The sequence below is a fragment of the Lissotriton vulgaris genome, chromosome 12 (assembly GCF_964263255.1).
Source record: "Lissotriton vulgaris chromosome 12, aLisVul1.2, whole genome shotgun sequence".
NCBI classification, from domain to species: domain Eukaryota; kingdom Metazoa; phylum Chordata; class Amphibia; order Caudata; family Salamandridae; genus Lissotriton; species Lissotriton vulgaris.
This window is the reverse complement of record NC_141700.1, coordinates 637,628,799-637,655,954: the sequence shown is the minus strand read 5'-3', so window position 1 is coordinate 637,655,954 and position 27,156 is coordinate 637,628,799. Positions and strand designations below refer to the sequence as shown.

General features: G+C 47.1%; 1 protein-coding gene across 2 annotated transcripts in view; it reads right to left on the bottom strand.

Moving 5' to 3' along the window:
* The window catches only part of ANKRD11 (ankyrin repeat domain 11), a 1,181,327-nt gene that overhangs the window by 1,007,669 nt on the left and 146,502 nt on the right, over nt 1-27,156 (bottom strand). For both annotated transcript variants that reach the window (XM_086945797.1, XM_086945798.1), the window contains exon 2: nt 11,570-11,653. The gene's annotated coding sequence lies outside the window, so the exon portion shown is untranslated. The remainder of the gene's footprint in view (nt 1-11,569; nt 11,654-27,156) is intronic.

The following is a 27,156-nucleotide window of genomic DNA, read 5'->3' as shown; positions in this document are numbered from 1 at the left end:
GTTCATCCACATCGCATTGCCCTGTGATTGCGGGTGTGGGAACCTGGCGGCGAAGCTTTGGCACTTTGCGTTGTCCTTTGTGGCGAACAGGTCTATCTCTGGATGACCCCACCTTTGGAAGTACGGTTGGAGTACTGATGGATGTATCTCCCACTCGTGCATTTGGTGGCTGTGCCTGCTGAGCAGGTCCGCCATCTGGTTGTCCTTGCCCGGGAGATGCTCCGCCATGAGGAAGATGTTCCTCTGAATGGCCCACTTCCACATGCTCTGAGCCAGATGAGACAGCTGCGGAGAGTGTGTGCCTCCCTGCTTCTGAATGTAGTACATGGCTGTCATGTTGTCCGTCCGGATCAACACGACCTTGTTGCACAGATGTACTTTGAACGCCTTTAAGGCCAGGAAGATTGCCATCAGTTCCAACACATTGATGTGCATCTTCCTTTGCTGTAGTGTCCATAGTCCCTGCACTGTGTAGTGGAGTACATGCGCTCCCCATCCCTGGAGAGAAGCGTCCGTCGTCAGGATAATCTGTGGCACAGGCTCTTGGAAAGGTCGGCCCTTGCAAAGGTTTTGTGGATTCCACCAATGCAGAGAGTTGTATGCCCGACCGCTCACCAACACTAGGTCTTTCAACTGCCCATGAGCCTGAGTCCACTGACGTGCCAGGCACTCCTGCAGCGGACGCATATGTAGTCTCGCGTGCGGGACAATGGAGATGCAGGAGGCCATCATGCCTATCAACTGCATGAACACCTTCGCTGGAAGCGAGTGTTGAGGTCTGAATCGTTGGATCAGCGTTTGGATACTGGCGATTCTCACTGAAGTTGGCTGCGCAGTGGCTACCAGAGTGTTTATTGTCGCGCCCAGATACTGTCGTACATGGGCGGGCTGGAGATGGGATTTTGGGTAGTTCAGAAAGAATCCCAGATCGTGCAGGAGATGAATGGTGCGGGACACGTGGTCGGCGCACTGTTCTGTCTTTGCTTGAATGAGCCAGTCGTCCAGGTAGGGGTAGACGTGGACGTTCTGGCGCCGCAGATGCGCCGCCACAGTCGCCAGGCACTTCGTAAAGACCCTTGGCGCTGTGGTGACCCCGAACGGCAGAACCCTGAACTGGTAGTGCTGGTCTTGGATCGTGAATCTGAGATACTTCCTGTGGGAAGGATGCAGGGGGATATGAAAGTATGCGTCTTTTAGATCCAACGTAGGCAGGAAGTCCCCCTGTTGAAGCAGAGGGAGTACCTGCTGTAACGTGAGCATATGGAAATGCTCCAAGAGAATGTACCAGTTGAGGGGCCTGAGGTCCAGGATGGGCCGCAGGGAACCGTCTTTTTTGGGGATTAGAAAGTACAGAGAGTAAACCCCTGCACCCCTTTCCTGCAGTGGAACGAGCTCTATTGCCCCTCTTTGCAGCATGACCTGAACTTCCTGCTGCAACAAGAGCAAGTGCTCGCCGGACATAGGACGGCTTCTTGGGGGTATGTTCGGTGGAGTGGAGGTAAGTTCTAGACAGTAACCGTACTGGATAAGAGACCTGACCCACCTGTCCGTGGTGATGGCTTTCCACGCGGGCAGGAACTGCTGGAGTCTCCCCCCGACCGGTGTTGTGTGGCCGGGGGGCAGTGACAAGGCGTCACTGCTTGTTGGCGGCGGTGGACCTGGAGCTGTTGTTTCCACGTCCCCTGCCTTTGATGTTGTTGCCTCTGTAGCCACCTCTACCCTTGTTGGTGTATGAGGTTTGGGTATTGCCCTTGTAGTACTGGGTGGATTGCGATGCCTGACCCCTTGAGGTGCCTCTGGTATTGGAGCGGCGAAAGGAACCGCCCCGAAACTGCTGAGATTGGAGGGCCCCCATAGACTTAGCAGTGTCTGTATCTTTTTTCATTTTCTCAAGCGTCGCATCCACCTCAGGGCCAAACAAATGGTCAGGATTAACCGTTTGGTTCAGGATGGTTGTTTGTATATCAGGCTTAAACCCTGAAATCCTAAGCCATGCATGTCTTCTGAGCAACACACTAGTGTTGATTGCCCTGGAGGCTGTATCAGCCACATCTAGCGCACATTTGATGGAAGCGTTTGTGATGAGCTTTCCCTCTTGAATTAACATTTCCCCTGCCTCCTTGTATTGGTCAGGCAAGTGCTGCAGCAGTGCCTCTAGGGTGTCATAATGAGCCCTATCGTAGCGTGCAAGTAGGGCCTGAGTGTTTGAGATGCGCCAAATGTTAGCTGCCTGTGCAGCAATCCGCTTCCCCGAGGCCTCAAAGATTTTTGACTCTTTGTCTGGGGGAGGAGCGTCACCAGTCGTCTGCGAGTTCGCCCTCTTGCGAGCGTTGGACACAACCAAAGAGTCCAGTGGCAAGTGTCCCTTGATATATGTTGGATCCGAGGGCGCTGCCTTATATTTTTTATCAATGCGTGGATTGAGGACACGTGCTCGAGTGGGCTCCTTGAAGACCTCCTGCGCGTGCTTGAGCACTCCCTTGAGCATTGGCAAAGTTTTGATTGACTTTTCGGCCACAGAGAAAGTGTCAAATAAGAAGTCCACATCCACAGGATCGGAGTGCAGCTCGACATCTTGGTTAGCCGCAGCTCTCTCGATCAACGCGTTGAAGGCAGCAGAGTCCTCCGTTGGCAAAGTCTTCGCCGCAAAGAGCTGCGGTTCCTGACCCGACTGCGGGTCGTCAGGGTCGCCTCCGGCAGACCAAGGTTCATGTTCCTCCTCCGGATCAGAGTACGCCGGATAGTTGTACTCGATCTCCTCCTCGTCGCCATCCCCCGCGTTGGAGTGAGTCGGGGAACGCGGCAGGTCACTCGGAGACGCCGGTGCCAAAGGTGCTAAAGTACTCGCAGAGTCCTTCTTATTCTTGAGAGGAATGCGAAAGTGTTCCAACACCGGCTCCGTGGTGATTTTCCTCTTGAGGAGGGACAGTTTGCCGGTATTGGCGTCGATGATGACTTCACGACGTTCTTCCTCTGCGAGTGGCTGGAGCCGAGGCTTAGCCACCACTGGAGACACTTTGGGCGTCGACACCTCCTTCGAGGGCACCCCAGCCACCTGCTTCGAAGCGAAGGCCTTCGGCGTCGACTTCGGCGGCAGGGAGAAGCGGATAGGCGCTGTGCGGGCTTCGACACCCCAGCTTCAGGGTCGGGAAGCTCCGCGACCTTCCGAATCCGCTGCAGGGACTCTTCGACCTTCTTCGAAAGGGCAGGAGAGGGTGCGACCGCCTCCCGTGACTTCACTGGCTTGGGAGTGGTGTCGGCGAGAGGCACCGTCTTCGGAGTCGATGCAGTACTGTCCTTGGCTCCGACGGCCGGAGCCGGGGAAGCCAGAGCCTTGGGATCGCCTTGACGCTTCTTTGAAGCCTTCTTCGGGTCATCGACCGCGACTTTCTTCGGCGCCGACGCAGCCGCGTCGGACGACTTCGCCTTCGGCACCGACCCTGAGGCCTTTGGGTCGGCCATCTTGGCGGGACTGTCCATGTCGGCCATTTTGAATCTCTTTGTTTTTGACGCCTCCAGAGCCTTCAACACTGCTTTCACTTTCGAGACCGAAGATGTTGAACCCGAAGGCTTCACTTTCGTTTTTGGCAATGTGACTGGCACCTCCAAAATGTCCGTGGCCGGGCCCGTAGGCGGGGCTGCTGGACTAATAACATGGTCTTGGGTAAGGCCCGAAGGCGATCCCTCGACCTGGGCCGCAGGAAGGGGGTCGACCCCTGAGTCAGTCCGGGGATGCTCTTCCTCCGAGCTATCACCCACGGTGGCAATGGCCGTATCGTCGTCCCCTACCTCGTCGCCGGCTTCGTCAAACTCCTCGTCTCCTGCGTCGTAGGCCTCCCCCTCGGACGCAGGGCTAGAGTCCGAAACCTGTTGGACATTGTCGCTTCCGACGTCTTCTTCGAAGATGTCGTCCGGCGGGGGCGCAGACAGTTTGGCCTGGAGTCTCGCAGCCCGACGAATCTTCAGGGTCTTCTTGCACCGGAACTTCGAGCAGGTCATACACCTGGCCTCGTCGTGGTCCGGCGACAGACAAGTGTTGCACACTGGGTGCACGTCGAGGTGCGAGTATTTCGCGTTGCACACCGGGCACCGTTTAAACTGAGTCCGTTCCATGTCTGGAGCGTCGTGTAGGCCCGTCCGCGCCGACAGCACGCGGAAGGGCAGCGAGAGTTCGGAGCTGAAGAAACAGTAAACCCGAACGAAAACGATACCGGCGCCAAGCCTAAAGACCTTTTGGTCTCGAGTTAAAAGAGTTAACAACTATCGGTTCCGACAGAGGGAACCGACACACATCCGAACCCAATGGCGGAAAAAAACAATCTGGGGATGGAGGCGATGCCCATGCGCACTGTAGTCCAGGGGAGGAGCCAACTATCTCGTGATACTTCGAAGACTCTTCCAGGACAACAATGTGCAATCATCCGGACCCAACACTAGGCGGCGTTCTATGCACAGATATGAATTCAGCAGCCCACATGCCTCGAACGTGAAGGTAATACTAGAAACGACGCGGCGGTGGTTTTAAAAAAAACAAAAAATGCTGGAATTTGCAGGAAAAATTACGAAGCCCGGTGATGGCCATAGAATGTAATGCAGCCATGCACAGTAAGTGCGATACAAACGAAGAGTTAAGTTATTACATTTACTCTGTAATCTCGGGGAAAACCAATTAAAACATTGGAGCTTCGGAAGCCTGCAATTACAAGTGGGCACGGTTAGGGTGGAGAGTAGGCGCATTCTGAATAAGGAACCCATGGGATTAGGAACTCTTACCGGGGTGCCGAAAAGGAATGAAAAAGCCTGGAGTCTGCAAGGGTTTGCGATTAATCCCTTAACAAGGAAGGTTGGGCGTTTTGGAGTTAGTTGCCGCTTCTGTTATGCGGTGATGACGGCAAACCTAAGAATCAACAGTAAGGTCTAATTAATTAAGGGCTTAGACGCAATTACATGGCCAAGGAGCTGCCAAAACGGATGTCCGTTTAATCACTGAGTCAATGCTCAAGCAACTTCCATTAGTGACTGCTACAGCCGAATGTGGGTCTGAGAGAGTCATAGACGGCAAACCGGATAATGAAGCTGCGGCACTCAGCACGTGATGTGGTGAAAAGGGGAGGGGGAAGAGGGACGACAGCGGCCATCTTTTAAGGGAGCTAAATCCCAGAACAATGAGCAAGGTGTACTGTATAGTGCTACAAAAATAAAGTAGATTGCGAAGGAGAACAGCAACTTAACGCAAAGAAAGAAGGTGCAGTAAATAAGGGAAGGAGATGTTATGTAGTCAAGACATTCAGAACATGGTATACAACGTAAAACGGAGCTGTGGTTATGAAAAATAGTGCATGGACGTTTAGGGGAGGCACTAAGGTGAAAACGAAAAGAGGGAAATTAATGAGGTGACATGATTAACAAGCTCTTGGCATTGCTGTGGGGAGGGGGGAAGGAGGGAGGAGAAACGAGAGATACGATCTGGCGGCCGGGAAAGTGAAAGTACGGCCGGCCGTGAATAATTAGGGGAGGAGAAATGCCTGAGGCAGAGCGCACAGCTTCAGATGCCTGTGGGAGGGAGGCTGGTGGCTTTGAAGTGCACGCGCTTTTTTCACGGGCACTGCATGCAATCGCCGATAGTTAAGCTCTGGTTAAGCCCCAATATCTCTCACAAGCTCAATGCGCAAGCGCATTGACAGGCTCGACCTAAAAAATTGATACATATATGGTAAAATTGATACATATATGGTAAAATTGATACATATATGGTAAAATTGATATATATATATATATATCCAACCTACATTCCCGGTTAGGGAGCCTCGACCTCACAGGGCAGGTGGTGCAGGGGTACGGAGCATCCCCGAAACATCCAACACAACTTCCTCCACGTTCTGGAAAGGAATGCACCACACACTGGACTGTCCGAAGAACACTAATTTATTCATCATCTGCGCAGAGTGCCAGCAAGCAGATAGTCTTTTTTAGAAGTCTTAAACACAAACCTGACGCGTTTCAGCTGTCTTAGCAGCCTTGTTCACAGGTAACTTTCACAGGATTTTGCATTTCCTGCGTGATTACGCTAGCCTTTTGTGGACTACCGGTCTCCAATGTAGTCCTCAAGTACTTCAGTTCCCACAATGCAGTGCAACCATATCGCACACAATAGTCTATTGAAACTTGCAATTCGTTTTCCTTTCATCTTGATATTAGAGGGACATTGCAGTTTATCTTGTGAAGATCCCCAAGTGCGGTTACATGCATGTTTTCTTCCTATATTTAATGCATTTGGTGCCACCAATTGCACTCAATATCAAACAAATGTCAGTCTTTCAGTCCTTCATACACATATATACACACACATACATATATATTTAAAACGGTTTCTGTTCCCGAACGCTGGGAAGAGAGCAATCTTAGCGCAACAAACCTGTGCTGATGCATTTTTTAGAAAAAAAATTACACTTTCTTGCACAGCACACGCTCACAAATTATAAAACAAATTTGCGACCTTTTAGCTATTAACTGGGATCCCTGAAAAAAATTCTAACAGATACCTTTAGAAATAGCTAAAAAGGTTAAGAAAAATAATTCAAATTTGTTTTTAGATGGTATTAGTGGGAAAAAAGTTATGAGGGCTATAGCACAAACTGCCCCAAATATTTAAAAAATAAAAAAAAAAATGACGACGACTAAGGCCTCAGCACTTAAGGGGGAAAAAAGGATTATATTTAGAACTAACTTCAGAGGATAAAATAAACCTCACACGCTTTATTTACAAGATATTAAGGTTCCTGGAAATGCTTGTGAAGTGCATCACAACTCCTGCCACATTTGCCGAATCATTTAACATGAAACTGATTAGAAATCTCAGTCATATCCCTCCTGATTTACTTGAATCAAAACTTCATGCCCAACTCTGCGCTATCCCTCCCTCCCTTAACACGAATGTACTAACCGAACAATATAACAAAGCGTCACTGATACACTTGACCTCATAGCCCCTCTCAAACTCAAACAAAGAAATATCCCCTCCAAATCATGGTTTAACACAGAGTTAAATAATGAAAGACGCAGACTCAGACTGACTGAAAGATTATGGAGACAGCAACCTTCTCCCTCTAACCTGGCCCGCCTCAGACTTGCTAGATCGTCCTACAAAAAACACATCTTTAGACAAATAACTTCCTTTTTCAGGACTCAACTAGATCGAGCTCAGAATAGGCCAAGAGAACTATTCAACATTGTGCGCAATCAAACCACTTCCGCTCCCCCCCTCCCACTGGCCTCGTCGGCTAGATGTGAAGAAATAGCTCTTTTTTTCAGACAAAATTAAACAAATTGATCAATCCTTCCTCTCTACTGTAATCCCTACCGCCAATTCGAACATCTCTTAATATCCACCCCTCCATCATACCTATTAGTATCCCCCCCTCCATCATAACTGCCCCTCCACCCACTACTACCCATCATAACTCTGATCTCCCTCACCACCCCCCCCCCCTGCCCTCCCATTTCCTGGACTCCAATCATCTTAATTCTCTTCCTAAAAATAATGCCGCATGGCTTAACTTCCAGCCAGTCACTGAAAGAGACGTCTTCAACATCATTACCAAACTCAAGCCTTGCTCACACACCAAACAACCTCTCCCTTCCAAACATGTCCAAAACCTCAAACACATCATCACCCCTTCCTGGAACTCTATTATCAACAGCTCCCTTGCCACCGGCTGTGTCCCAACTTCATTGCAACAAGGCCAAATCACCCCCATTAGCAAAAATCCTTCGGCAGACCCAAACAACCTCAATAACCTTTGTCCCATCTCCAACCTTCCCCTTCTCTCTAAAGCCCTGGAAAAATGTGTCCTTCTCCAACTAGATAAACACATTGAACATTTTAACTTACTAGACCCCTTACAATCTGGCTTTAGGAAAGGATGCAGCACTGAAACCGCCATGCTAAACATTGTTGGCGTCATTCACCACTCATTTGACAATGGCGAATCTAGCCTTCTGATCCTCCTTGATCTCTGCAGCGTTTGATACGGTTAACCACTCTGCTCTACTAAATGTAGTTGGAGATCGATTCGGACTGAATGGCACGACACAAATGGTTTGTCTCATACCTGCAACACTGTTCTCAACAAATCAAAATCCAAAATTGCCTAACTAACCCTACCTCCATCTCCTTAGGAGTTCCGCAAGGATCCATCCTCTCTCCCCCTCTCTATAACCTTTTCATGGAACCCCTTACACTCATCCTTAAACAAGCCGGGATCAACTACCATCTCTACGCCGATGACACCCAACTCTATTATAAAATTAAAACTCATGCTGACATCCTTCACCTCAACAACACTCAAGATTCAAGCCGGGTTCAACATTAACCAACTCAAACTCAACCCTAAAAAAACTGAAATTATTTTTTTTTCCCCTAAAAATAACCAGCTCCCCATTCAGAATTGGATCTCTGACCTTAATGCCCTCAACTGCTCCTTATATTTGTCCTCCTCTGTCAAATCACTAGGGACCTCCCTTGACAACCACCTTACACTCAAGTTACACATCAACAATTCCGCTTAAGGAGCCCTCTTCACTCTCCGCCACCTTAAGAAAATCAACCTGGACTTCATTCTGGACTCCTCCCTCTCGATGACCAGACAAGTCAACGCCGTCTCGTCGTCATGCTTCAACACCCTGCGTATGCGCCGAAAGATCTTCCGGTGGATCCCCACCGAAACCAGGAAGACAGTCACCCAGGCACTCGTCACCAGCCGACTGGACTACGGAAACACCCTCTACGCCGGAACCACAGTCAAACTTCAGAAAAGACTCCAACGCATCCAGAATGCCTCCGCACGACTCATCCTGGACATCCCCGGACACAGCCACATTTCCGGACACGAGAGACCTGCACTGGCTCCCAGTCAGCAAGAGGATCACGTTCAGACTCCTCGCCCACGGATACAAGGCTCTCCACAACCTGGGCCCCAGGTACCTCAACAACCGCCTGACCTTATACACTCCCACCCGCCAGCTACGTTCCACCAGCCTCGCCGCCGTTCGACGCATCCGCAGAGCCACCACCGGAGGACGATCTTTCTCCTACCTGGCAGCCAAGACATGGAACTCCCTCCCCATCCACCTCCGACTGACCCAGGACCACCTTTCCTTCAGGAAGCAACTCAAGACCTGGCTCTTCGAGCAGTAGCAGACCCCCACCCTCCCCCCAAGCGCCTTGAGACCCCTCCGGGTGAGTAGTGCGCTATACAAATGCTATGATAGATTAATTGAAGCCCTTCATCCCCATCGATGATTTCAAACTAGCAGTTCAATCCCTTGTTCTTTCTCGCAACAACTTTGGAAATGCCATTCTCACCGGAATTCCCAAGATCTACCTAGCACCTCTTAAATCTGTGCTTCATCTTGCAGCTAGACTTACCACAGACTGCAAGCGATTCAACCACATCTCCCCTGCCCTTAAAACCCTTAAATGGCTCCCTATTGAAGGTAGGTCCACTTACAAAACAGCCTGCATCACACACAAAATTCTCCATCAAAACACCCCGGCCTACCTCGCTAACAAACTCACTAAAGCCGGTTGCTTCCGTTCCCTGAGAAGTACTAACACCTTCCTTCTTATCCCCCCTTCAAAAAAAGAAAACCACCCAGTCACAATCCTTTTCCGGCAACGCTCCTTGCATTTGGAATGCCCATCCAACTGACCTTCGCAGCAAACCTTCCTACTCTAGCTTCAAAAAAGATCTCAAACTACATCTCCTCAATAAATACTGGGGACCCTGATCCCTAACTGTTCTCGTCCACTGGCCACATCTGTCCGAACCTTGATACATCCGCCCTCTCTTTATCAGCCTTACTTGCCCTTCCTCCCCGTCACTTCCCCCTCCCTATTTACCACCTTCATGTACCTTGCACGCCCCCTTCCCTTGTCCACCCTCAGCCCTAATCCCCTCCTACCCCCCGCCATTTCTGCCCCTCCCTCTCCCTTCCTTACCATTCTAACTGACCTCCAACCTCCCCATCCTGACTCTGCAATTTTCCGGCTCTCTTTTCAAATTTGTGCCTTATGATATATTTTGACTATCACTACTTCCACATTTTGGTGTGCTTATTTCCCATATCTATCATTGTGAAATATGTCAGGCGAAGACTTATATGTTATTTTCATATACTGATGCTATGTATGTTCCCTGTCCTTTTGACCTTGTCTCAAAAAAATGTAAATCGCTCCGATACTCCTGGGTCCAGCCAGCGCCATATAAAACCTCTAAATAATAATAAAAAAACCATTATAAGTCTTTCCCTTAACGAATTCCGATGGATGTAAGCAGGCTAGAATAAGATTCTGGCATTAAAAAAAAAAATCTGTTCTATGAATACATTTTATTTCTAAGATTAATAGATTTCTTGGAAAAGTAGCTGCTTTGTTTCTAAATTGATTACACATCATTAAATTGTAAAAGGCATTGCTAGTATAATCCAAATCCTAGCTTTAAGTGCTCTTGAACAGCAAATGCGACACAAGCTCATATCCATACTAACAATTCGTATAGCTCATCTCAGGTACTATCTTGATTGTGGATAACAGAAAGAAAAACATTAATACAAAAACAAAATTGAGTATTCTGCTGCATATTTTGACTGTTCAAGCGTGAAAAGTCAATTAATACCCCATTGGTGAAACTCCCATTTTCTACTTCAGTGGGTTAGTATAACTTCTAGTGCAATGTGTGTCTCCCTTTTTTAGGCTCTAGGTTTCAACAGGTGGTGGAGCGCTCTTTGTGTGAGAGGAAATCACAGCTGACATGACATTACCAATTAACTTAATAAACTGATTTACAGACCAGAGTAATATTCTTGCATTAAAACATTTAAAAGAAAATTAGAGACAGAAGGGAAAAAAATTACAAAATTTTTATTTCAAAAATAAGCAACTGTAGGCTTTGACCAAAAAAAATAAAACTCATATTCGACTCATCCAGTTCACTTTAGTAATACAGAATGCACCTAGTACAAGTCAGAACAGAATAAGCAGTATCTCTCGGCAGCGAACATCACACCACTAAGATTCCCCAAAAAATCTATGGGAAAAAAAACAAATCGTACAGAGTCATTTTTGCACAACACAATTTCAGTTTCCAAATTTTAAGTTGCAATTTTCCAAATCATTAGCAAAATAACAGAATACATGTACTGTCAGACAAGCAGCACACTAAAACACTGAGCCCAAAGCATTACTTTATGCCAAATGTTTGTCAAAGCAGCTACCAGTGGAAGCACTAGCTTCTATATTCTCAAACACCGACCGTGTTCTTTCAAGCGCAAGTCACAAAATATCATAAAATACGCAGACTACTTTAGGGGGGTGGCTTAGTCAATAAATCAGTTTGAAAACAAAGGAGGGTACAGTAGGTACAACATATGTTCACTATTGTTTGTTACTGACAGGCATCAATAGGTCAGGATACTGTGCGAGGACTAAATCCGAACGGGTAAGGAAATATGGTAGCATGCCTCCAATGAGAAAACACAACAAAGAAAAGTATCTTTTTAATATACTTACAAATTCCATTGTTGAGGCTACACCAAGCAAGGTTTGTATGCAAATGAAAGAAAATAATGTTCTTCCAGGGCAGCACTGAACGATCTGAAAAGGTAAAAAATTAAATACGTTTTGTTCACTAGAAATATAAAGTCGCATTATAACAGAAGAGTAAAAAGTCAATTAGGAAATAAGAGACTTTGAAGTAGTCATTTTAAGAAACTGAAAGGCGCGATGAAACAATTCTATGCCAATAGAAAAAATATGCTGTTACCAAATCTTTGATTCACTTTGTAATCCTATATACCAATGTAAGGTGGTAGCTGTTACTTCATCACAAGCTCCTGTGCAATGGTCTACTTAGAACTCTTTGTGTTGTGTCTTGCACCTTCTAAGACAAATGATTACGATTTAAAATTCAGTTAAAGCAAGTGGAGTCATCTTTTCACAATAAGCAGACGTCTATCTATACCTTAAAAAATGAGCATTTTCTTTAAAATCTGGAATCGTGTCTGGCCTAAAAAAAAATAACTGATAACTATGAAAAAAACTTGCAGAGCAAAACGTTCACAATACCATGGGGAGGTTGCCAGCAACTTGCAAGTTTAAGTTTTCAGACAGCATTTAGGGAGTGCAAGAGGAAGATGACCCAATAAAGGATAATTCTAAATGGCCAAAAGTAAGCCTGGCTGGAGTTCGCGAACTCCGCGAAGTGCAAAACAAACTCTGCCGCACTATGCGGAGCTCCGCGAGTGGCGGAGTTTTAGATAAATGCTGTTGACTAGGGAGTTATTGCCTTCTAATTGCAACCGTCGCCTTAGATGGCACATGTTTGCAAAGCAGGATCAGACACTGGAAAACATCAGGGACCTTATGGAGCAGAGTATTTTAGACCTTGATCCCCTATCCAGCACCACCCCAACGGTCACACAGGATTCTAAGTTCACGAGGATATATCGGGAGACCACGGGAAAGATAGGGGAGTTCTTCCGTATAAAAGATAACTGTGCTTGTAAAGCCCACCCCCCACAAGCAGTGAATCTGTGGTACTCTGCCCTATGTAGGGAAAAGAGACAGGACTTATTAGCCCGTAGAGCAAAAGACTAGACCAAAATAATCCCAGTGAGAAAGATCTACTACAGGACCATAGACCAAGCGAAGCGCCTGTGGGAAGAAACGCACTGGCAGGAGCTCAAATCTGCTGCCCCAGTTGAAAGATTCAACCACATTCTGGGAACTCATTAACATTAGCACGAGGAAGGGAGCTGATCCGATGCCCAGCCATATAACAGGTCGGCAATGGTTTGATAATTTCCATGGCTTGTATTCTGGTGGGGTAGGGAACACATCCCTAGTGCAGGGGACTCTGTTAGCCATCTCTGAGACCCCTAACCCGGGGGAATCTTTTGGGCTTAAGGAGGTGTTATCGGCTATTGCAAGCATCGCGCCAGGCAAGGCAGCTGGTCCCGACGGCCTTCCAGGAGATTTACTACTCCACAATAAAAATCTTTAGGCCCTTTTCATCCTCCAGGTTTTGAACCTCATTGCGACATCCAGTTCTGGACTCCTGGAGGGCGCCGAGGTGGTGACCACCTACAACATGCATTTGCAATGCAATAGGTCTCGCATTAGGAAAGTTTGAGCTATTGGTATTGTAAATGACATTTTTTATATTTATGTGTTGGTTTTGAAAATAGCGAAATTAATAGCTTTGTCATTTACAATGCCAATATTTTTAACTTTTGCAAATGTGACACCTATAGCATAGCACCTATAGCGTGATGAATGTCCAGATATACCTTTTGCATCCAGAAAGATTTGCAGTTTAGTAAACTAGCTATTGTGAATTAGTTTAAAAATAGACAATGACACCAATTCTATTTTGATGGCATACCTATGCCTGTGATAGATGCAGTTAGTTAGAGAGTCAGTGAGAGTTATTTAGTCAGTTTGTGAGAGAGTAGGTCAGTTAGTGAGTGAGAGAGCTAATTAGTTCGAGAGAGAGAGCTAGTTTGTTAGTGAGAGAGAGAGTTAGTTAGCGTGAAAGTTAGTCAGTTAGTGAGAGAGAATGATAAAGTTAGTTAGTGAAAGAGTTAGTTAGCGAGAGAGTTAGTGAGAGAGAGAGTTAGTGAGTGAGAGTCAGTTAGTGTGAGAGAGAGCGAGATAGTGAAAGTGAGAGTTAGTGAGTGAAAGAGAGAGTGATATAGTTAGTCAGTCAGTTAGTGAGGGTGAGAGAGTAAGTTAGTTAGATAGTTAGCGGGAGACCGAGTGAGAGTTAGGTAGACAGTTAGTGAGAGAGTAAAGCAGTTGAGAGAGTGAGAGTTAGTAAGTTAGTCAGTGAGAGAGAGCGAGAGATTTAGTTATTTTGTCAGTGAGAGTGAGTGAGTGAGTTAGGTAGTCAGTGGAGCTAGGATGGGAGAGACATTAGCCAGTTTTAAAGCTGGCAGCTTTAATTGTAATGTAATAACATTTCACCGGTTAATGCGACGTGACTATGTAATAAATAAATATTAGCGTAGACCATGAAATTGGGCAAGTGATCCCAAACAACGAACAGGCTGGTTTACAGTTGTTATGGCAAGGAACTGAGCCAATAAGTTAGTGAAGCTATTAAAAGTAATGCTCTTATGTATAGTTCTGTATAAATTGATATGGCTTACCTCTGCTGCAAAGTAGTAAATAAAAGTGCACTGTGAAGATTGTGCTGCACAAATAAATCGGCGTTGTCCGCAGCAAATTTTTAAAGTAAAAAACTTGGAAAACTTTTATAATTAGTTCTAATTTCATTAATAAACGTTTGAAATAATGATTATTTGTAGTTCATTTTTATGCCTTACTTTTAAATTCCAAAGTGGTCGAAAAGTTTAAAGAAATACATGATACTTACCCATGTGTTCGAATAGCAAGGAATGTTGTATTGTATCGATTCTGCGGAAATACCGTTTTAAAGAAAGTAGTTTGCGCTGTACAGTTGTGGTTTAAATAAGGGCAGTGGTAAAATAAAAAAGTAAGAATATCTGCTATAAGTTTGTTTCTGAAACTAGTTGGCTGGAAGGAGAATGTAGCATTTATGCAACTTTGCAAGTCGAATCTTTTAGAAATAAACTAAACCCTTGCTTCTAAAAGACTACCAAGTGTAGCCGCCATCCAGTCTGGAATGGAGTGAAACCTCCCAATAGTTACTACCTGTGATTGAATGGGAGTCTGCCCTGGCACAATAAAGAGAATAGTTGTAAAGATCGGTATCAGCGGTAGGAGATACAAGTGTGGCTTTGATGTAGTTGGACGTATGGGTGTTGTTTAAAGAGCAATTTGTGATGTTCGTACCCGAGTTACAAAATAGGTTGAGTTTTTTTTTGGTTTGAGCTGTAATTTTCTTTGGGTTATAAAGTTTACCAAAAATACCTAATACTGTTTTCTTAGTAGACCCACTGTGTAAACCTTCATGGTAACATTGAACCACAGTTCCTCAGCCAGTCACGATATAATAGGTCATATAAACACCTTGCATCCCTTAGGAAACAGTCCTTAATTAAAATATAGACACAATGAAAGGCAAATATACATTAAGGAAAAACATAACATAGTGCTGAAACGTTTGTTAAAAATAATACATTGTTAACAGAACCCTAATTATAACAAGTTGGCCAGAGGCTGAAAACAAAACAAAAAAAAACCTTTTGGAAGGCACGTGGATATTAACAGATTTGTGCAAAATTACATTGGGGCGACTCACGACGTGACTTGAGCATGTGTCCCCAACTTTCAGCTTAGCAGCTCAAGCCATTGCGCCACACCCGTGTGGTTTAGGGATATTGCCTACCGTTGAGTTGTGTGCATATGCTTTTTGTACGCTTCTGTTGCAGAAAGCCCTTATGTCAAGTAAAGTGAAATGTGATAACTCGTCGTTTTGGCAGTGAAAAAAGCAGAGAGACAAGATAAATAGGATGTGCGCAAGATCACAGATTTGTGTAGCGGATACACACCTACCGATCCTGAAGGGCACAATCCCGTAAATAAATGGGAATCCAAGATATTTGCAACTCGCAAACTCTTTCATCATTGTATACGTTTCATTAATAATTTAGCTTTTAGTGTAGGTTAGTTTACAGTGCAAAATAGCTTACATAAGCACCTCGCATCCCTTGGCTAACAGTCCCCAATTTAAATACAGACGCAATGAAATGCAAGTACACGTCGAGGAAAGTCATAACAAGATAGTGCATAAACGTTTAGGAAATATAAGTAAGCGTGTTTGGAAACGCTAATTATAAACCGTTAACCCCAGAAATATGTGCGCATGAAGCAGATACCGGGTTAAAACAAAGCAAAGCTGACTGTAAATTTTATGTTTCATACACTTGTTTAAGCATTGGGGCAATGCTATTGTGTTTCGATAACATGCCCCCATAAAAAAAATAAAAACTTCAGAAGTGAAGCGCCCGGCGTATCTCACGCAACTGGGCACTGAGATCTGTACACCGTTAAAGAAGGATAGGCATGCAGCTATAACAAGCATAGTGATTAAAAGCGAGCCATAGTAACAAATATTTTTAAATATTCAAAAAAGCGTTCAAAAGGGAAAGCGAGTGGTAGACGAATGAACTGAAAAGAAAAAGAACACACAAGAAATCCACGGCAACAAAACCATTTGGGAAAATATAGACACATTGATAGGCAAATATACGTTAAGGAAAAACATAACAGTGCCTAAACAATTGTTAAAAATAGTGAATTGTTAGCGGAAATGCTAATTATAACCAGTTGGCCACAGGCTGAAAACACGAAAAAATTTCCTTTTGGAAGGCACGTGGATATTAACGGAGTTGTGCAAAATTACATTGGGGCGACCCACGACGTGACTTGAGCATGTCTCCCTAACTTTCCGCTTAGCAGCTCAAGCCATTACGCCACACCATTGTGGTTTAGGGGTATTTCCTATCGTTGAGTTGTGTGCATATGCTCTTTGTGTACGCTTCTGTTGCAGAAAGGCCTTATGTAAAGTAAAGTGAAAAAGGATGACAAAAAGTTAACAGGGAGCATGGGGAAGTAGCAATAAAGGGGGCTACGAGCAGATATGGTGTGAGTGGAATCAGACGGGACGTTAGAGGACGTGGTAGTGATGAGAGCAGGCAAAGAGACGTAGTGGAACGTACGCCAAGACAAATAAAGACCAGACTCGAGAGAAGAAACAGAGATAAAACAAAACAAGCACTGACAACCAACAATGTACAGTGGCAAAGATCCAATTCAGCGTACAACCAGCTCACAAGCACAGCCAGTCAACACTGAGTAGTGACAGTCTACAGAGTGCACAACCTACTCGCATACACGGATAGCCAACAATGTGCTGTAGAACATAGTCCAGACAGCCTACAGCCACACTCACTGACAGCCAACTACGTGCAGTGACAGTGTAGACAGCCCACAGCATGCTCACACGCATAGACAGCCAACTATATGCAGTGACCCCCAGCCCAGACAGCCCTCAGCCTGCTCACACGCATTGACAGCCAACCATGTGCGATGAAGCATAGACCAGACAGCCCACAGTGAACTCACATGCACGGACAGCCAATAATGTACTTTGGCACACAGTGTACACAGCCCACAGCCTGCTCCAAAGCACAGACACCCAACCATGTGCAACGAAACACATTCCAGACAGCATGCTCACACTCACAGCCAACAATGTACAGTGACGCACAGTGTACACAGCCAGCAGGCTGCTCATACGCAAGGGCAAATATGTGCTATGTATTATATAGTGCTGGCTAGACCCTGCTGGCTTTACATACGGTAAGCATTTTTAAATAGTTAAATCAGTTAAATTTTACACAGTGATAAAATAAACACTAATGCTTAATAAGTAACTTCAGTCAGACGATGACGCCCCCCGCCCCCCTCCCGTGGACAACTCAATATAAGACAACAGACGCTTAGCGCCAAGAAGCATTTCCCACGCCACGTGGTGCAATTTAGAAACGTGCATAAAAGAACGTGTCCACCATTTAGTAAGCAGACTTTTGTCCAGATGAGTGTAGAATATTTTATGAAATAACGTGCCATAGGCCGCACACACTCCCTATGCCAACCTTCCATTCTTCACAAGTCAGGCTGCGCCTTGGAGAATCAATCCCCTGGCACGCCATTGATGGCCGGAGGGGGCATCATGGGATGTGGGAAGAGAGAGCGGTACAGCTGAGTGTTTCTAGTGCCCACAGTGATCACCTGCTGTCACTTCAATGCCACCCGTGCACACCAACTCTAGCCATAAACAGGCTCTAAGCAATCTGTCCTTTGGTTGCGATGCCACCACACACCACCATGTGCCCCTTTCCACTTCAGATTGGCAGCGGTGTGGGGCACAGCGCCTTGTCTCTGTGACCCTGCACGGTGCAGCTGTCGTGTGGTTGGGCGGATCGTGTGGTTAGGTGGGTCGTGGGACAGTAACCAGTGCGGAAGGGCAGGGCGGGAGTGTAGCGCTGTTGCACTGTGACTGTGCAGGGTGCAGCTGCTGTGCTAATGCTGGGGTACTGTGCCCAGGCCTCAGGACAGTACGAGCCTCTACTACGGAGAGGAACAGTGCGGCCCGGGATATAGAGCCCTAGCTGTGTGACTGCGCAGTGTGCAGCTGCAGTGTGGACTGTAAGCGACTGTGATACAGTATCCTGGCTATGGGACAGCTGGGTTGTGTGACACTGCAAAGCACACCTGATGTGGCCTAACGGCCAGAGCTGCCGATTTTGGCGCTGGGGGACCTCGTTCAAGTCTGTTTCCCCTCAGCTTCCTGTGATGCTGGGCAAATCAATTAAACTCACTGTGCCTAACAAAAATGAATGTGTGCTTGTGGAACGTAATTGGTGCTCGGGACCTTGAGTGTGATGGTGAGCGTGAGCCTGGGCTCTGAGGTGCATGTGACTGGCGGGGTAGTGGGCTGGAGCACATAATTGGAGATGGAAGTGTAGAGTTTCTCCTGGCGGCGATACTTTGGGCGCGCGGAGTTGGACTCATTCTGCCTGCACTCTTTCAAATTACCTCTCTCTGAATCAGTCCGTGTTGATAACGTAGGTCTGTGAAATTAGCACTTCCCGATCCCCCTGCATTGCGGGACTCATTTAAAGCAATTTCAAGGGGCAATTTGTTGTATCATATTGATCATTAATTTTTCGCCTGCATTTTGAAGGCCACGTTGTAATGCAGGGAGTTGAGTGGAAATTGAAATAACCCATGTAAATTGAAACTAGAGCTACAGCCAGTGAACGAAATATCTTTCTAATTAAAATACGGAATCAGAAGAATCATACTTAAATAAGAAGCCGCCAACAGGTAAATATTTTGGAAACAGTGCAAGGCTGCGTGCAAGGCCTGTTGAAAGGCTATCACAAAAGCGGGACCAAAAAAAAAGCTCTTGGCATTGCTGTGGGGAGGGGGAAGGAGAAATGCGAGTCATGGCCGCCAGGCCGTGAAGTGTGAAGCAGTGGGTGGGGAAGCAGATCCCTTTGAAGCTGCTGGGCAGAAATGCGAGTCACGGCTTGGCGGCCGTGAAGTGTGAAGCAGTGGGCGGGGAGGCAGGCAAATGGTAAGGGGAGCCTATGAAGAGCAAGGCAGGGGGATAGAAGCGCGTTCACGAGCATGTGCACTTCTTCAAATCCTCAGCTTTCTGGTTTGACTGCAATAGGTCTCTCTACGAGACCTAAAAAGGGGGAGAGGGAGGATCCTGCCAACTACAGACCGATTAGTTTAATCAATGTAGTGCAGAAAGTGGTTGGCAGGGTTCTCCTCACGAGATTGAGATCCTGGATAGAGGAGGACGATGTCTTCACACTTCCAGGCAGGGTTTAGACAGGGGGTTGGCACGATGGACCAGGTCTTCAGATTCTTCTCGATTTACTGGAAGTCTGTAACAATTGAGAAAGGCAGCCTTTACTTGGCGTTTATCGATTTAAGAACGGCCTTCGACCTGGTCCCTCGTGCCAAGCTTTGGCAGGTATTGTCTGACTTAGGCACTCCCCCTCGGATTTTGGATCTCATCGAACGCCTTCATGAGGGGAACTATGCCAGAATTAGGTGGGGCTGCCAGGGCCAACTGACCGAGAGGATATCGGTTGAGAGAGGGGTTCGCCAGGGTTGCGTTTTGGCCCCGATTTTGTTCTCCCTCTTTGTTAATGGGGTGGTAGACCATCTGAGGGAGGACCCAGCCAACGCCCCAACCCTGGCAGGGGAAAAAAAAAAATCGCACACACTGCTTTTTAGGTCGAGCCTGTCAATGCGCTTGCGCATTGAGCTTGCAAGAGATATTGGGGCTTAACCAGAGCTTAACCATCGGCGGCGATTTGATGCCGTGCCCGTGAAAAAAGCGCGTGCACAATGCACATCAAAGCCACCAGCCTCCCTCCCACAAGCTTCCTCCAGCGTGCGCTCTGCCTCAGGCATTTCTCCTCCCCCTAATTTATTCACTGCCCACGGCCGGGCAGCCGTATTTACATTTTCACGGCCGCCAAGCCGTGTCTTGCGTTTCCACTTCTCTTTCTTTCTTTCCATCTTTTCTCGCACCCTCTTTCTTCCTCTCAACTTATCTTGCCTTCACCCTTTTCACTCCATGTCTTCGTTCTCCCTTCTCTCCCTTTCTCTACCCTTTCTCTCACTCTGTTCCTGCTTACATCGTGCCTCTTTTGTTGTCCGTGCTTTAAGTACTTGTTTTTCCAGGGGATGTACGGTTAATAATCTGAGGTGTTGCTTACGTATTTTAACAGAAGAATGATCTGCGCCTGCTTAAATTTAAAGCTTAAATGCACATAGTGCCCGGTGCAGCTGAAGTCTGTTAATTTATGTTCAAATGTCACCCTTTTCCCGTGTTTTTTCAGAACTGTGCTGATTACATTTAAAAATGGACCAGCGGTTTGATTGCTATCTAGGTAGTGTTTTATTTAATAACCTCCAAACGTTAATTTACATTTCTTTTTAGACGAGTAGCCCATTGCAATGCTGTCTTCTTGGGTAGAATAATGATGCTTTATCGTCGTGACACGTAGGCCGCGCTTCTCATTCCACCTGGGATTTGTATGTCCCTGTGCTGCTCCACACTTGTACGTTATGCCGCTTTATATTTTCGAGGTTGCCCTGCTCACTCTCGTTAACAGCTGGTTTTGAATGCACAGAGTTTTAGGCAGAATCCGAAAAATCCCAAGCCCAGTCGCCACCCGTGCATTACTGTCTTCTCATGGTTAGAACTGTTCTCTTTTTTCCGCTTGACTAACTTTTCTTTGATTGCTTGGCTAAAGCAATTGCTTCTGTTTAAAGATATGCTGTTCACGGATGGCTCCCAGCATCTTAGCATGTTGGAAACCATTCTCAGCATTTGACGCATTCATAGTCTGTGCGGTCTAGCATTTGAGATGGATTTTGTGTGAAGTGTTTCCTTTTAATGGTGAAGATTGGCTGGTACAAGAAATACTTTACTCGATTGGCGGACAGAAACTTAAGCTGTGTCAGCTGGAGTGGTGAGTATCCCGGCTCCTGTGACATCACTCCACAAAAACCGGACACCGACTATGGAATCTCTTCAGGAACCTAAACTCCAGTCAGTGGCTTTAATAAAGGTGTTTGATGGGAAACTGAGCCCCCCACACAGCAATGCCAAGAGCTTTGTGCCCCTTGCCCCCACTGGAGCCTCGGCATCGCACCTCAAAGTAATCCCTTCCGCTCGCCCACCCCACCCCGCCACGTCGCATTAGTAGGCAGCCCACCCCCCTCCCTCTCCATATGGTCGCTCGAGCTGCAGGCAGCCCACCCCCTCCCTCTCCAGCGCCTGCCTCCTCTCTGCCCACGCGGCACGCCTTTTCTATTGATTTGTGCCTCGCATCATCAGACTTGTTTCTCTGTTATTCCAGTGTTCCTCGTTTTCCCGCCTCTGCCCTTCTCACCGGTTTAGTGGCCCCAGGCGACGTGCTAAATGCAGACCTGCTAACAAAACAGGTGATGGACCGAATGTGGATCAATGTCACACATTCACCCCAGTCCAAAGATCTGGGCCCAAATCCATCGTTTTTTTGCACTCCACACCACCCTGGGTTAGACAATGGCAATATGCAAATCAGCTCTGACCCTGTGCCCCATGGGAACAGTCCAGTCCGAACTACAAAAGCCATGTCCTTCCCAGAACGGAATCAAGCATCCGAGGACCGGACCGGTTTCGAGGTAACACCTCATCAGCCCGGCTAGCTTGACTCCAGTGGTGTGGAGTGCCTGGGACCCACGTCTGAGCATCCCCAGCGCACTTAGGGCGGTATTGCAAACAAAACAGGTGATGGACCGAATGTGGATCAATGTCACACATTCACCCCAGTCCAAAGATCTGGGCCCAAATCCATCGTTTTTTTGCACTCCACAAATGCAGACCTGCAGGCTCTAAAGAGGTTAACTGGTCCGTCTGGAAGAAAGTGTTCCGTTGCGCCATCATTAAATCCGGATTAAAAATGCGATTTCTCCAGAGACCTTTCCCATCAAACATTTATCTAACCTCGCTACGGCTCACGGCTGACACTTTATGAATATGGCGTTTCATGCCATTGTGAAATATTTTACGTGTGAAATATGCTGTCACGGGTTCTCCCCAAGTCCCTGTTCTCAGCAAAAATGCAATGTATCAATGTTTAAAACTTTATTACAAAACAACAGTACAAAAAAAAAGTTATTATTGCACTTTTAATCTTCATTTTTTTAAAATTACAATACGCTACACAATCTTCACAGAATTTTTTTTAAGGTAGTGCCATTATACATTACAAAAATATGTAATTATTAATTATTTATAAAATGTAAAAGCCATTCGGATTGGTCATATCAATACATATATGTCAGTGGAAAAAATAAACATGTAGCTTTAATAATGCTATAGGTGTCACATTTGCAAATTCTATAAATATTGGCATTTACAATAACAAAATTAATACATTTGCTATTATAAAAACATAAACGTAAGTTAACAAATTATAACATTTACAAGACCAATAGCTCCAACTTTTCTAATGTGAGACCTATTGCATTTCCAATGCTTGTTGCAGATGACACCCTCTTGATCTCTAAAAGCCCGATGGGGTTACAAAAACTATTAGATCGCTTCAGGCAGTTCTGTGATTCAAGAGGCTTGTGTATAAATACAACTAAAACCAAGCTAATGGCTTTGGCACCATCGAAAAGATTCAGAAATACCATCAAGTTGAATGACTCTCCTTTAGAATTAGTCAAAGCTTTCGACTATCTAGGTGTACGGGTCAACAACCAGATGAACCTGTCAAAAATGCTCCTTAATCTCAAACCCGTATCGGGGGCCATTTCAAGACACCAGCATCTTTCCCACAGCCGACCAGTGGCTCCTGCCATCAAAGTCTATGAGGGAAAGGCCTTGCCTTAGTCTATACGGGGCGGAACTGTGGGGATTCGAGAACATCAAGGACTTAGTGAGATCAGAGAATAAGTTCTTTAGAGACCTGGTCTCGCTCCTTCCATCGACCCCACTAGTCCCGCTCCGTCATGATTATGGGAGACATCCAATAAATGAAATAGCTAAGTTACGCCCCCTACTATTCTGGGTACGCCTCAGAAGGACCCCGGAACTGTGCAACTGCGCCTCTGCCCTGACTGAACTAGTCCGACTAGATACAGACCATAAGATAACCTGGTTATCTAAATTGAAACAGATGGTGTGGGATATCGGATTGTCAGAGGCTTGGGAGAGCCAGAACCTACCGCCAAAACAAGTAGTTAAGAAGGCCTATTGGGAGTGGGTTTCCACAGAAGCCACTAGAAAGCAGAAACACTGCACTTTGACGGAGAAATTCCTAGACCACAAGTTTACCCCAAAACTGGAAACCTTTCTTGACTTTATCGAGCCTCTGAGAGGTAGGGCACTATACTTGAAGATTAGGTTTGGCACTCTCCCATTGAATGATTTCAGAGTAGGGTGGAGGCGCACGAAGGACAATGACAACAGGTGCCCGGGTTGTGCCTCCCCCACGGAATCCATCTCCCATTTTATTTTTGCCTGCCCGGCGTACAGACAGGCGAGAAAAAATGGTTGAAACCTGTATGTTCCAACCTGGGATCTAAGAACTATAGGGAGGCACAGCGCATCTGAATATCAGAGACCTCCATTCCTAGTGTAATCTGTGGAACAGCCAAGTACCTGGGATGTGCCTGGCTGACAAGAACAAAGCTTCTCAGGGAGAATAAAGCACAGACCTCGGAACTCTAGTAATGTTACCCTTCATTGCTGTGGCTCCTATTACTTTTATGAGTGTTTTTAACTTTGTATAGTCTCTTTTAAGGAATGTGTTTTATATTTTGTATTCCTGATACAAGCACGTTTACTCTTTTGCACTGGCTGTATGACAAAATATGTCATTTTTTCTTTTTATATTGGATGGTGTTTAACTTATCGTATAAACTTTTATAATATTGTATATCGAATAAAGTCATACAACAACAAAAATGCAGTTCGCAGTGATTTTCAGTGCCAGGTGCTTGTTCGCACTGTGCAATCATTGCGAACGGCATCATGCACAGCGCAAGCAGGCGTTGCTTCCTTTCTGCCGCTCAAGTAGATGTTTACTCAAACTGCAGCTTTCTCAATGGAAGCGGTCGAGAGCATAAGAGCCGACTCACAATGAGAAATGAGACCGCCCGTGTTGAGAAATCTCGCCGGGATGTCGATTTTTCACACTCGCCAACTTGATGTGGACGAGCTCCCCACGCGGCACAGCACCACCTGTGTGTCACTGCCCTGAGCCCACTGCTGCAGCTCGTTGTTGGTTCATGGCCGCTAGATCTTGAACTCGGCCCGCCCCTTTTTCCTCTTAGCTCTGTCGTGACTGTGCTGTCTGTATTTTTGCTTTTATTCCTCCTGTGACTATTTTTTCTGTGTTCTATTTTGCCTTATTCCCTTCTGTGCCGGTTGCTCATTTTGTGCCCTTCTTTGCCTTCTATATCCCCGCACGCTTACCCCTAGTTTTTTTCCCGCAGTTGCATTCCCGCCCTCATCTTCGCCAATTCGCCGCCTCGCTCACACCTCCCAGCTGCTCCTCCCTCCCACCTCCCCTTGCATGGCAGCTGTTGCACGGCCGCACAGCAGCCGCGCTGAGGGCGCGCCTAAGGCAAGACAGTCTGTGCCCGTCCCGCCTTAACCACGCCCAGCGCCACAACACCTGGCCCCCGCGAATTCCAAGAACACCCACGCCGCTACAACGCCAGCACCCTCCACGCACTGAACACTGGATGATCATGCACCTGCTTCCTGGCTGCTCCAAAACGCACCCAAGGACCCTTCTCCTGCCTGAACTGCAACTTCACCTGCATCCGACCTACAAACAGAAAAAGGACGCAACCAATCTCAAATGCATTCTACTCCACACCCGCTCCGCCCGCAAACACGCTGTCCAACTCTGGGACTTACTTGACTCCACCTCCCCAGACGTCGCCATCCTGACGGAGACCTCAAGTCATCATGGCTCTTGTCCTCTCCCGCTTGGATTTTTCGAACTCTATCACGGTCTGCCTAAATCCTCTCTCCTCAGACTGCAAATTGTTCAAAACCAAGCGGCGAGACTGGCTTTTGGGATCCCAAAATGGCAATCTGCCAAACCCCTCTTCACCAAATTGCATTGGCTCCCTGTCACCTCGAGGGCAGCCTTCAAGATCGGCTGCCTCACCTTCAAATCTTTATCCGGTCCCTGCCCCGCTTTCCTGAAATCCCTCATCAGGCCCTACTGTCCCTCAAGTAATCTTAGATCATCTCACCTCCATCTCCTGGCTGTCCCCTCCATCAAACTCTGCAGATCTGGAGGTCGGAGATTTGCATAATTAGCTCCTAAACTTTGGAACTCTCTCCCCCCCCCCCCCCTCGGTCAAAACCTCCAACTCTCTCATGCAATTCCGTAAATCCTTAAAAACCTGGCTCTTCCCACAACCTAGCTAAACTCCTCTGTCCCCTCAGCATCAGATCAGCGCCAGGAAACCCACGGTGACAGTGCGCTCTACAAGCACTCCTTAACATAACATAACCTGGATGAACCCATCCTCGGGACCAGACATCGCCATAGCCATCCCGGACAGCTACAAGATCACATGCAGGGACCGCACAAACTTAACAGGAGGTGGAATCGCCATTGTCCACAGGAACACTCAAAATCTCGACCAGCACCGACGACACCCTCAGCACCGAACACCTGCACTTCCAGATCCACACCGATCTAACACCACCCTCAGAGGAACCCTCGTCTACAGACGCCCCGGATCCCGGCCTCCATCGGCGGCCTAGTCATTACCCACGCCCTCGCCTCCACGGACTACATCCTCCTAGGGGACCTGAACTTCCACCTCGAGAACACCACCACCAACTCCACCACCCTGCTTGACAGCTCGTCACTACACCCACCCACTCTGCCGGCCACAAGCTTAACCCCATCTTTTCCGCAAGCTCCCACGTCTCCTTCAGCCACTCCACTAGACCGACCATCTTTGCATTCACTTCACCTTCCGGAAACCCACCACCGCACCCAACAGATTCCTCGCTGCTGCTGGCGCAAAGTCACCGAAGACCAGTTCAACACCACCCTCGCCTGAAGCCCACCTGCCGGCCTCACCGACGCAGGCGCCGCCCGCAACCTCAGACAGTGGATCGACTACTGCGCCAACACTCTCGTCCCGATCAAGAAACCCTCCAACAGACAAACCGACAAGAAAGCCAGCTGGTTCACCTTGGACCTCCAGGCCTCCGAGCAACCCTGCCGAAAACTTGAGAAGAAATGACACTGCGCACAGACACCGGACAACTACGCAGCCCGCAAGAACGCCATCTGCAGACACCACCACCTCATCAGATCCGCCAAAAGGGCCTCCTTCAAAGACCGCCTAGATAGCAACGCACACAACAGCAAAGAGCTCTTCAGCATCGTGAAGTAGCTCTCCAACCCCAGCTCCAACACAAATACCATCCCGTCGCAAGACTTGTGCAACGCCCTCGCCACCATGTTCCATCGCAAGATCGCAGACATCCATAGCGGCTTCAACACCGGAGCACCCCTACAGCAATCGTAACCTCCAGCCTCACGGAGACCATCCACACTGATCCCCTACTCACCTGGACTAACAAACTGCGACACCATCAAAATCATGAGCACCATCCACTCCGGCTCTCCGTCAGACCCATGCTCACACAGCATCTTCAACAAAGCCAGCGCCACCATCGCACCCCATCTTTGCTCAACCATCATTAACTCCTTCGAGACTGTGACCTTCCCGGAGAGCTGGAAGCACGCCAAGATAAACGCCCTACTCAAAAAACCCAAAGCTGATCCAAAGGACTTAAAGAACTTCCGACCCATCTCCCTACTCCCGTTCCCGGCGAAGGTAATAGAAAAGAAAGTCAACAGGCAACTGACCAGCTACCTCAAGGAGAACATCCTGCTGGACCCGTCCCAGTCCAGGTTCCGCAGCAACCACATCACTGAAGAACAAATGTTACTTACCTGTAAACAGGTGGTTCTCCAGTATTGGTGTCTTTCATAGTTTCACATGCTTGAATATTCCCAGTTGTCGAAGTGGGAGTC